The sequence below is a fragment of the Sarcophilus harrisii genome, chromosome 2 (genome assembly GCF_902635505.1).
Source record: "Sarcophilus harrisii chromosome 2, mSarHar1.11, whole genome shotgun sequence".
NCBI classification, from domain to species: domain Eukaryota; kingdom Metazoa; phylum Chordata; class Mammalia; order Dasyuromorphia; family Dasyuridae; genus Sarcophilus; species Sarcophilus harrisii.
Window position 1 is genome coordinate 358,458,289 of NC_045427.1, and position 12,659 is coordinate 358,470,947.

Genomic DNA, 12,659 nt, shown 5'->3' on the forward strand with positions numbered 1-12,659 from the left:
TCAGTTCATGTAAGTCTCTCCAAGCCTCTCTGTATTCATCCTGCTGGTCATTTCTTACAGAACAATAATATTCCATAACATTCATATACCACAATTTACCCAACCATTTTCCAATTGAAAGGCATCCATTCATTTTCCAGTTTCTAGCCACTACAAACAGGGCTGCCACAAACATCTTGGCATATACAGGTCCCTTTCCCTTCTTTAGTATCTCCTTGACCCCACCTTTTTTTTTTTTCTATGTGTTTTCCCAACTCTCATATTTATCATTCCTGGTATTTATTGTATCTCTTCATTTTGTCTATCTCCTAAAAAAAAAAAAAACTACCTTTTGCCAAAGAAAATAGCCATTGTGACTTCACATGGCTTAACCCCAACATTTGGTGCCTACATTAATTTCAACATTTGGTGCTAACCCCCAAACAGAACTACAAATTGCTCTCCTAAATAACACCAGACATTATATGAAAAAGTTCTACTTCTGAGCTGTTTCCTAGACTGGTCCTTAACTTTGAATGTATAGCTATTTGTTTGTGGGGGACAAAAAAGGAGAGAGAAAGAGTAAACATAATATCTAAGGAAAAATATTCTAACAATTAGATTTATCCCGAAGTGGAAGAAACTATTTAGTCAGGTCATAGCTTTCCCTTCCCTAGAAGTCTTCAAGCAAAAACTGGAGATAACTCTTCTAGAGAAGATTCTTACCTGGGTTGGATTACATGGTCTCTGAGGTCTATTTCAACTCTTCCATTCTGTGATCCAGCAAGGCTGCTCTAGGGAGGCTCTCTGTTGTGTCTACATTCCTATTTCCCCAAAACAAGCGTTTCTCTGATGAAATCTTATTGGGCTGTACTGTAAGATTTTTGAGATATTAAGAACAGAGGACAGCAAAGGTAATGATGACTTTCTGTCATGAAGTTAGCAACAGCTGCAAAAGGGAAGATGGAAAGGAATAAGCATTCCTACTATGTACCAAGCACTTTAAAAATACCATCTCATTTGGTCTTCCCAACAATCCTTCAAGGGTTGTTATTATCCCCAATTTACAGATGTAGAGATTGAGGCAAACAGGGATCAAGTGACTTGCATAAGAAAGAGTTTATAGTACTTGCAGTTGGTAAGTTTCTCAGACCACATTTAATCTTAGATTTTCCTGACTACAGGTCCAGACTCTGTCCACTGTGGCTATAGTTCCCTTTGAAAACATTAGATCTTAGACCTAGGGAAGGATTCCTTTGCCTCTTTTCCCATACATATTTATTTCACCCCTAATATATTAAAATACTGTGCTAGATGCTATGGGGAAATAATTTGTTCTTCTCACATTCAAAGACTATGTAATATGATCATTTTGCAGATGAGACTATTAAATTGCAAGGAGGGGAGGAGATTTACTCAGGCACATGGGTCATAAGCATCACAAGTGGGATTTGAATTCAGGTTTTTTAACTTGAGAGGCAGGGCTCTTTCTACTTTTCTACTTCTTGCTTTCAACACCTTCTGAGCTCTTCTCCATTCTTTTGGACTAGAGCCTATAGGACCTTGGCAATCAATAATCACAACCAACAATCCTTCATCCAGAGTTGAATGTGAACCTATAATCAATTTTCACCATCCTAGTTTGACAACAACACTGTTTAACCCCAGAACCTTCTTCAAAGAGGCAATGAAAAGGAAGGAAGGAAGGAAGGAAGGAAGGAAGGAAGGAAGGAAGGAAGGAAAAAAGGAAGACACTTGATGGGTGGAGGATCAGTACCTAGGTATACCTTAAAGGAACATGGGATTTGGAGTCAATTTCTGCTTCTGTAGAGTGTATAGACTGACTAGGTGATTTCCAATATCAGTTCTAGCTCTAAAGTTTATCATCCTTTGAATTTGGGGGATATAAAATATTTTCAGTATCTGAAAAATTAGGTCAACTATGGTTTTGATTGAATTTTTTTTTGACAAGGAGCAAAAAGTTTTGACTAAGGGAGGAAAGGAATATTTATGCTCTAGGATATGTGACTTGGAGACTTTTAAAAACTTCTGAATCCTTCCTCATCATATTTGATAAGCTTGATAAGCTAGGGTAATATTCTGATCTGTTTTCAATCCCTTGGACCTTAGTGTGAATAAATTTTTTTCTGATCTTTATCATGAAAGCAGGATTTGGGAACAGGATACAATGGAACAGGGAAGAAAGGAGGGGGCTTATGTTCATGACAGGAATACTTATAAATGGGAAACTGGGTCAGCTGGAGCCAAGATTGGTAAATTCTGAAATCTTGTTCCAACATTGATGCTGAGTGGGAGAACCCAACTGTTAGATGCAAAAAAATGTCTTCTCAGATTTTCTCAGAGCCACTTTGTTTAGATCTCTCCCTTTTCTTTTTTATTTTTCTTTCCTCCTTTCTTCCTTTTTTCTTTTTTCCTTTCTCCCTTCTTCCTTTCCTTCCTTTCCTTCCTCCTTCTTTCCTTCCTTACCTCCTTCTTTCTTTTTCTTTCTTCCTTTTTTCCTTCCCTCCTTCCTTCTTTCCCTCTTTCCCTCCTTCCTTCCCCCTCCCTCCCTCTCTTCCTTCCTTCCCCCCTCTTCTTCCCTCCCTTTTTTCTTCCTTCCCTCCTTCCATCCTCCCTTCCTTCCATACTTTCCTTCTTCCCTTTCCTTCCTTCCTTCTTTCCTTCCTTCCTTTCCTCCCTCCTTCCTTCCTTCCTTCCTTCCCTCCCTCCCTCCTTCCTTCCTTCCTTCCTTCCTTCCTTTCTTCTTTCCTTCCTTCCTTTCTTCCTCTTTTCCTCTCTTTCTCCCTTCCTCCCTCCCTCCTCCTTTCTCCTTTTCTCTCTCTCTCTCTCTCTCTCTCTCTTTTTCTTTTTTCTTTCTCTCTTTTCCCATACATATTTATTTCAACTTTACTATATTAAAGAACTATACTTGATGCGCAGGGAATAAAATCTGCTCTTATCACATTTTCTTTGTATTCTGTTGTTTTATGTGTAACCCAGGTTTCAAGTCTGAATCATTTATATAAAACTTGCCCCATTGGTGAAGGAAATAGTGACAAAAGTTGTGGGCCTATGTGAAGAGTAGAATTAGTTTGGAAATTTGGGAACAAAGACATTCTTCTTGCTTTCTTCTTCAAGAGAAGCCCTTGTGGTTCTAGATCCATTTTTGGGAAAAATCCGAAGAGAAAAACAAATAGACTACAGAAAGCAGGCATTTAGGAAAAACAAATCTTGCCCCCATAGAGATATTGAGGAATTTCCTCTTGGGGGATGTCAAAGATTCTTTCTTCATTGAGTTGAGATATCTTACTTTCAATGATGGTATTTATTCACTTCGTGTATTGTCTGGTATGTAATAATCTATAAAGTTTTTAAAGATTTTTATTTGTTATCTGTTTTAATAAATGGATTGATTCATAATTTGTAACGATCTTTTGTTTAGCATATGGTTAGAAGGAATCAAGGCTTGTGATATCAGCCATTCGCCTTCTATTTAAAGGGTAGTGACCAAGAAAATACCTTGAACCAAAGGGAAAAGAAATTCCCCCTAGGGGGGCATCTAGGTGGTGCAGTGAATAGAGCACCAATCTTGAAATCAGGAGGATATGAGTTCAAATCTGGCCTCAGACACTTCATACTTCCTATGTGACCCTGGGCAAGTCATTTAACCCCAATTGCCTCAGCAAATAATTAAAAAAAAAATCCTTAGACTAGTAGGGGGAGATGAACAGATATAATTCAAATTTAATTTATAGTATCTTTGAAGAAGCCAGTGTGGTTAATCTCATGATCTTTTCTCTGGTTATCCAGCAAGTAGAAATCAAAGTCTCTCTTGGAAAGCAGTGAATAGGATTCTATTCATGTCTTCCTGAAAGCATCATTTAGATAACCCATGTGGACACAAACTTGCCTGGACAACACACATTTTACATATGTATTTCTTCTATTCCTCCCTATTAACTTCTCAACTCCTTGAAGACAGAGAACTTGTCATTTTTCATATTTATGCCTTCCAAACTCAAAAAGCAGGGCCTTATACATAGTAGGTGCTTCAAAACTATTTGTGGAATGGAATTGAAAATATTTATTTCCCGGGGCTAAAGGTAGAATTGTGTTGCAAGGCTGAGTCCTTTTATGGCCTATCATCTTCACTTTCTATAAAATGTATCAGAATGGGACATTAGAATTTCAGAATATAGAATGTTAGAAATTAAAGAAGACTTAGCTCAAGAAAACACTGACCATCGGTAGGTACTAGAGCAGATTTTGGAACATGATTACAGAATGTTAGAGTTGGAAGTAGCTTTGGAATCATAGAACATCCAATGTCAAAACTGGAAAGGACCTTAGAATGATAGAATGCAGAATAGTGAAGCCGAAAAGACCCTAATAGAAATTCATGCCTTTGACCTGCATCCTAATTCTAAATGCCTCTGCCTTTGATTCTGACTAGTCCAATTCTTTCATTATTCAAAAGGGGAATTTAAGATATAAGAACTTCCCCAAAGTCACACAGTTTGTGAGTGGCTGTCCCAGATTAGAACTCAGTTCCTCCACTTTCTAGCTCAGGAGACAAAAATGTTTGTTCAATTTTCCAGAGTATACTTTCCTGGCACTTACATTGGCATTCCATTATTTTTAGCCATCAGATGACATTATGCAACATTTGAAATGTGTTTCTTTCAAATTTTGGTGACTTATAAGTCTTCGTTTCCAGGATACTCCCTTAATGTCTCCCTTCCTTTGTGGCCTCAGGAGCTGTTCTTTCTAAACTCCAGAGATTTATTTTTATGATATCTGTGGCAAGGGTTTGGTGTGGACACATTATTGTAATAATGAATCATATAGGAAACCAGAAGAATTGCATCTTTTCTTCTCTTGGTCTCATATAACTACAAGCTGTTGTTTATCAGAAATGGAGAAAGCTATAGCTGGTTCCTGGGCATGTTTTAAATAGATTTCAATAGCCTGACAAAGGCTGACAGTTGGGGACCTGAGATAGTTAGAATTTTTCAGTTGGCCCAAATCAGAAGCAAATTACTTGTTGAAGATTTTAAATGTAGTGAAGTAGAAAGAAACCTGGGTGCAGAAAATCTGAACTAGAATCCAAAATCTGTCACTTACTATGAGACCTTAGACAAGTCACTTCTCTCTGAGATTGATTTTCTTATCTTTAAGTGGGAATAACACTTTACACTGTAGAGTTGGTGTGAAGGCAGCACTCTATAAATCTTACCATGCTATAGACAAGGGAGTTTATCGTCGAATTGCATTCAGTTCAGATCAACAAATTCAGAAAGAAACATGGTGTAATGTAAAGAGGAAAGGAGTGGATCACAACATAACATTCTCACTCTTTTTGTTGTTGTTCACTTGCATTTTGTTTTCTTATTCATTTACTTTCCTTTTTGATCTGATTTTTCTTGTGCGGCAAGAGAATTGTATAAATATGTTTCCACATATTGAATTTAACATATATTTTTAACATGTATAACAATTTAAAAAAAAGGAGAAAAGGAACAAACATTTTACAAAAATGCCTCCTATATGCCAGGCACTATACTAAATGCTTGTTGGGTATTGTTTTTGATCCAAATGAGCCCTAAATCAATCATCTATAGGTTCTTTTGAGGGATGGATATATTCTTAGCACCTGGAGTTTAGGGCATGGAAGCAGTTTAATCAATGTTTATAGAACTGATTGGGGATTAAAAATTTGGATCCATTATTTCCTAGTCCCTTCTGGGCCTGTTTCCTCATCTGGAAATAGGAGGGGGAGAAACAAACTGTGGACTGTAACCTTGGAATTCTAAATAAGGAAACAATATTTTCTCCTGGGGGAAATGTGGAGCCATTGCAAGTATTTGAGTAGGAAACATGAATTTAAGTTTGAATGTTTATTAACATCTTTCCTCTGTACCAGGCCTTGTGCTGGAGACTGAAGGATACAAAAGAGGAATCCGACATTATATTTAAGGTTAGGGTTAGAAATAAATAGCATTTAATGTTATGGTTAGAAACGAATTTAGGGTTAGGGTTAGGATACAACCTATTTGTCTTTCTTATACCAAACTCTGGAAACAGGTTGATAGCATGGTAAAGCAGAAAGCATATTGGATTTGGAGTTAATGGAAATTTACCTTCCAATCCTGTCTTTGCAATTTACTGGTTGTGGGATAATGGATAAGTCACTTTACATTTCTGAGCCTCAGTGTCCCTATCTGTAAAATGGGAAAAATAAACCTGTTATACCTACTTCACAGGAGCCTCTCAAGGATCAAATGAGGAATCTCTGTTAAACAACTCATGACTCTTAAAGCTCATTGAAATATTAGTTCTGTGCTTACTTCAAGGACATGAGAAGGCGTGAGACCAAATTCCGTTAGGAAAGGAAAGAAAACTGGTCAAAAAACCTAGGTGGTGGAAGTGGAAAAGCAGGTAAGCTAAGACTTAAGGGAAAAAATAAAAGGGGTAATAGGGAAGTAAGAACTAAAAATAATTATCCTTGAGGTCCTTTACTTAAAGCCAACTCCAGTCTTCCCAATTCTTCCTGTCCATCAATTCATATGTTACTTGTTATTTTCTTCCACTCTCCTTTGATGGAGTCTCCACCTCTGCCAGAGGCAGCATCCTAGAACTGGAGGCAATCCCACTTGCATAGGGAGAAATGAATTCCATACCTCTCTTAGGTTGGAGTTCTGAATACATTTTTTTCATATAGAAAACATTCTATGCTTTACTTATCCCAAATCAAGAACTAAGTTCAAATTTGACCTCAGACATTTACTCAGACTGTGATATTGGGGAAATCATTTCTCTAAGTTTCAGTTTCTTTGGTAAAATAGTTATAAAAATAGCATGTACCTCACAGGGTTTTTTTTTTTTTTTTTTTTTTTTTTTTTTTTATGAAGACTTAAAGGAATAAAAGCTAACAAACAGAGCTAGCATTTATACAGAGATTTACACAGAGATTTGCAAAGCACTTTGAATTCCATTTAATTCTTACAACAGCCCTGGATTATGGATACTATTATTACCCTCATTTTACAGGTGAGGAAACAGAGGCAAGCATATTTGCCCAAGGTCACACAGTCAATAAACATTTTGTTATTGTTTTCAATCATGTTTAACTCTTTGTAATCCCTTTTTTGAAATTTTCTTGGCAAAGAACTGATTTGATTTGAATTGATGTCACTTCTTTCTCCAGATCATTTTACAGATGAAGAAACTGAGGTAAACAGGGCTAAGTGACTTACCCACACACAACTAGTCACACAACTAATAAGTACATGAAGTTGGATTTGAACTTAGGTCTTGATGATTCTAGATTGGGCACTCTATTCACTGCATCACCTAGCAAACTTTAAAAAAAAAATGATATAAATGCAAGCTATTATTATTAGCCCTATGCATTACTTTAGATGCATTAATGGGAAAAATAGTTATAGAAATGTCACTTTAGGAGCATTACTAGGAGCCTTGTGCCCAGAGTGTGGGAGGTAATAACAGTATTGGTATACTCTGCTTTGGTCAGATCATATCTGGAATATTGAATTTCATTTTAGGCACCACATTTTCAGAAGGACATTGATAAATTGGCAGAGGTGGGTGATGAGTGGGAGTGCAATTAGGATAGAGAAAGTCCTTGAGAGCATGCCATTAATGAAAGAACAGGTGATGTTTAGTCTAAAGAATTGCACACTAAAAAAGAATATGATATAATTATTTGATGAGCTATATAAGAAAGAAGAATTAGGAAGGGAGAAACAGTCATTAAGTACCTATGAACTAGTTTGTAGATATTATCTCATCTGATCCTCATAATAACCCTGGGATATAGGTGCTGTTATTACCCCCATTTTAGAGTTGAGGTAACTTAGACTGTCTGAGGCTACAAATGTGTCAGCTCAAATATGTCTTCTGCAGATAGCCTTTCCTTGTCCCTGCTCTCAAGTAATTCATAGTCTAATGAGATTATACACACACACACACACACACACACACACACACACACACATTTATCTAAATACATAAAAGATGCATACAAAATAGATGGAAGATAGTAGAAGGCATTTAGCTGCTGGGGGAGACCAGGAAAGGCTGCCTATACCAAGACAATCCCAAAGAAGTCATGATGATAAATGCTATTCACCCCCACAAAAAGAAGTAGTGAAATCTGAATCCACATCAAAACATACTCTTTTCCTCCCTCCCTCCCTCCCTCCTTCCCTCCCTCCTTTCTTTCCTTCCTTTCTTCCTTCCTTTCTTCCTTCCTTCCTTCCTTCCTTCCTTCCTTCCTTCCTTCCTTCCTTCCTTCCTTCCTTCCTTCCTTCCTTCCTTCCTTCCTTCCTTCCTTCCTTCCTTCCTTCCTTCCTTCTGTCCCTCCCTCTCTTTTTTCTTTCTTTTTCTTCTTCCTTCTTTCCATTTTTTCTTTCTTTTTCCCTAGTCATTCAGCACAATACTGTAATAGGCACTTAGAAAATATTTTCTTTTTAACTGATTTATTATAAAGAAAAACTTCCTAATAATTACAACTAGCCATAGATGCCTCAGGATGTACTGAGTTCCATCTTATCAGAGTCTTCAGTAACACAATCAGATGGATTCAGAGCTTGATAGAGGACTGGACCAAAGGAATCATTGTTAATGGTTCAGTGTCAACATGGTAGGTTTCCAGTGGAGTATCCCAGGGATCTATGCTTGATTTTCTGTTATTTTATATTTTAATCAGCAATTTGGCTAAAGGAATAGATGGGGAGCAAAATATAAAGAACTAATTTTAACTTCATGTCAGGAAAATTTTCCAAGCGATTCAAGGTGTCCAATAGTAGAAGTGACTCTCTCAAGAGGCAGTAGTAGATTCCTCTTGAAGATGTCTTTAGACAGAGCCTGGACCATCATGTGTTCAATGTATTATGATGGGGATTCCTTTCATGTATAGTCAGACTAAATGAACAATGAATTCCTTTTGAACTACCAGATTCCCTAATTTAAGGAGATGTTAGGTAACTCTATGTTGGGAGATGCTAGAAAGAGTATATTTAGATATTAATCTCTTCCAGTTCTGCATTCTGGGCTTCTATCATCTTCAGAGAAGTTGCCTCCCTTTGTCATGGGAGGATTGCTCAAAGAAACTAGGGCTTTTTAGGAAAGGAGATGGGCAAAAACTATGGAGAAAAAGTCTCTGTAAAAGATATGTGTGTGAGATATGGGAATGAGAGCAAGATGATTATGATATTCAGAGGATAGCTGGATGGAAGGATTAGATTTATTCTGCTTGGCCTTGGATATCAAATCTGTTACTTCTAAACCAAATGTGACGTTTCTTAAAAACTATAGCTAGTTATTTATCCTTACATGGGAATTGGAGTTAAGTAACTTGCCCACAGTCACATAGCTAGTAGGTAGTATGTCAAGTGTCTGAGGCTAGATTTAAACTCAGATCCTCCTGACTTCAGAGCCAGTACTCTATCTACTATACCACCAAGCCACCCTCATTATAGCTATTTAAAGATAGAATGGATGGCATTTTTAGGTAGTTTCCCATTACTGAAAGTCTTCAAGTGGATGACCATTTGTCAGAGACGTGGAGAGGAGATTCATATATCATTGCCTAAAAGATATCTTCTGCCCTTGTATCCTACCTATGTTAGCTAGCAATTGGACTAGATAATCTTTGAGGCTTTTACCTAATCTAAGATTCTGTGGTTGAATGAAAACATAAATAATACTACTATCACTATATATTTGGTACTTTTTAGATCTGAGTTCAAATCTTGCCTCAAACATTCACTAGTTGTATGACAGAAAGCAAGTTACTTCCACCTCAGTTTCCTCATCTATAAAATGAAGGCAAAAATAGGATCTATATCTCAGGGTTTTGTCAAGATCAAATGAGGTAACACAGAAAAGGCAGGAAAACATAATAACATACCCCATATTTCTATGTTTTTTAAATTGTTATTCAGTCATAGTCATGCCTGACTCCTTGTGATTTTATGGATTACAACACATAAGACTCTTTTATCCTTCTCTGTCTCTCCAATGTTTTCCAACTTTTAAAGTGCTATATAAATGCTATTATTATCTCTTTTGGTTATCGTGCCACTTATTACAGCTGGTAGAGATTATTATCCCCATTTGACAGATGAGAAAACTGAGATCCTGAGAAGGAATATAACATATCATCCTGTCAGTCAGTGCCCTAGCAGGTATTAAGCAGGTGTTTTCCTGTCCTTAAGTTCATTGATTCTTCTGCTCACCTTACCACATTACCTCATCCCAACACCCTTAGTCTGATGATTAGTTGTCTATGAGAAGCAAAGGAGGGACTCAGAAAGTCAAGTCCTACATCTTGAACATGTGAACAATCTGTCATCTGCGAAGCCGTAGATAGCCAGGTGTCCCTTTTCTTGGGGAGAGGACTCATTAGGGAAATGTTTAGATGTTGATGGGGTTAGAAAAAGGAATGGGAAGTGAGAGCTGAGTTTTAATTTGAGATCTGCTATATCACTATGTCATGTTTTCTACCTGGTCCTCAGTTTATCCCTTCAGAAGATTGGAGCTAATCTCGAAGATCCACCTGTGTCCTAATTTTTAAAGGTCTTCCTATAGCTCTGACATTCTAGTTTTTATGAAATAAGAGTGGCAATCATCATGAGGTAAGGATTAAAACTCTCTTGCCTGGTCTGGGGAGTCAGACAACTTGCTGACTGGCCCTACGTCCCTCTCCTTTTCTGTGCCTTAATTTCTTTAGGTACCAATTCGGGGTAGGTAGGGTGCCTTCTACTTTGGATGACCTTCTGCAAATTGATATTCTGATCAATAATTGGCCACCTGTCACCGATCTACAGCTAGCTAATCTTTCTAGGGATTCATTTTGTCTGTCTTGTGGTCTCAGTGACAAATACATGATAGGGAGAATGAGAAGAATAAAAGCCCAGCAAAGTTCTGCCAGTGCCAGAAGCTGCCCACTGTAGGCGAATCTCCTCTTTTCTCCAGCCTGTACTAAGGGAACATATTCAGAATTCTGGTGTATTCTGCAGAAATGGACATTTTCTTCCTAATCTAATTTTAATTGGTGTTACGCTCCAGTTGAGCCAAAAAACGAATGGAAAAAACAAAAACAAAGCTTGTGTTCAAAAACAAAGATGTGACTTGACCAACAGAAGGAGGGCTGCCTGGATTTGGCCTCGCTCAGCCCTCAGAGAAGCCACAGCCCTGTGTCCACCCAGGTGCTGGCCATTGGGGGGTTTGGGGGGGCTTTGAGGGGGGTAGAGGGGCAGACTGTGCCCTGCATTCACCCAGGCCATCTTTGCGAGGTGAAGCATCATGGGAAGGACTTTGACGGTCGCAGTTGCTGGGCTGCCAATAGAAACAGCTGTCGCTTCTCAGCAGAGCGATAACTGTAAGCAGCAGGCACCGGCTGATTATAATTAAGGACTCTGTTTTCAAATGGAGAGTGGGGGAGGGGGAAGAAACAGAGAGACAGAGAGATACAGGTAGAAAGACTGAGACTGAGGGAAAGGGGGAGATAGGGCGGAGAGAGAGAGAAGGAGGAGGGTAGGAGAGAAAGGAAAGAAGGGGAAGGGAGAGAGAAATGGAGACAGATACTGAAGGACAGAGAGGTAGAAGGAGAGTTAGAGATAGCAAAGAAGGGGAAAAGAAAGAGACAGACAGTCAGAAATGCCTAGTGACACACAGAGAGACAGAGACAGGGAGGTACAGCAAAGACAGAGGTAGAGAGACAGAGGGAGAAATGAAAGGATTGAGGGAGATAGAGCATGGAGATAGAATAAACAGAGGAAGGGGAGGATGCAGAAAGACAGATAGAGAGAAAGTGGTATACTCAGAGAGATGTGCAGAGAGACCCCCAGTGTGACAAAGATAAACGGGAAAGGAGTCAGATGCAGAGAAGGAGTAATAAAAGGAAATAAAAATAAAGCTACAAAATCATAGCATTTAGAGAGGGAAGATGAGGGGACTGGAGGACAGGAGGAGGAAAGAAAAGGGAGTGATAGGGAAAGGAGAGGGAGGGGAGAAGAGAGAGGAAAAGGATGGGAGAAGGGAGAGCTAAGCAGTACAGAAAGAGAAAGGGGAGAGAATCACCACAGAATCTCACAGTTGGAAGGGACTTCAGAGGCCATCTTGTCCAATCTGTTCCTCAGTTTATCACTTGGCTGTTCTGCTGGCACCTCAAACTTAACATGTCCCCAAGTGAACTCATCATCTCTCCCCCTCCCCCAACCTGTCCCTCCTCCAAATATCCCTGTTCTTGTTTCAAGCCCCAGCATCCTTTCAGTTACCCAGATTTGTTAGGAAGAAGCAGCTCTTCCCTTTCTTTAGAGGCAGCTCAGTGATGCAGGTGATAGAGTGATGGGTCTAAAGTCAGGAAGGAAGGCCTGAGTTCAAATCCTGAATCAGATACTTGCTAGTTATTAGACCCTCTGCAAATTAATTAACCTCTGCTTCAGTTTCCTCAAGTATCAGAGGAAGATGATTAACAGTAGCACTTCTCTTTTGGAACTTTTATAAGGATTGAATGAAATATTATTTGTAAAGCATTTACAAGTATTTTATTAAGTGCTTGATACATAATCAGTCCTTAATAAATGCTTGTTCCTTCTTCCTCCCCTTTCTTCTTTCCTTGACTATCCCCACTTCCATCTATTTCCAATTCT

At 38.5% G+C, this 12,659-nt stretch overlaps 1 long non-coding RNA gene across 1 annotated transcript in view; it reads right to left on the minus strand.

Moving 5' to 3' along the window:
• Positions 1-276: 276 nt before the first annotated feature.
• LOC116421621 overlaps positions 277-12,659 on the minus strand; it is a 79,197-nt gene continuing 66,814 nt past the window's right edge. The window contains exon 3 of the long non-coding RNA XR_004232097.1: positions 277-928. This is a non-coding gene — a long non-coding RNA (uncharacterized LOC116421621). The remainder of the gene's footprint in view (positions 929-12,659) is intronic.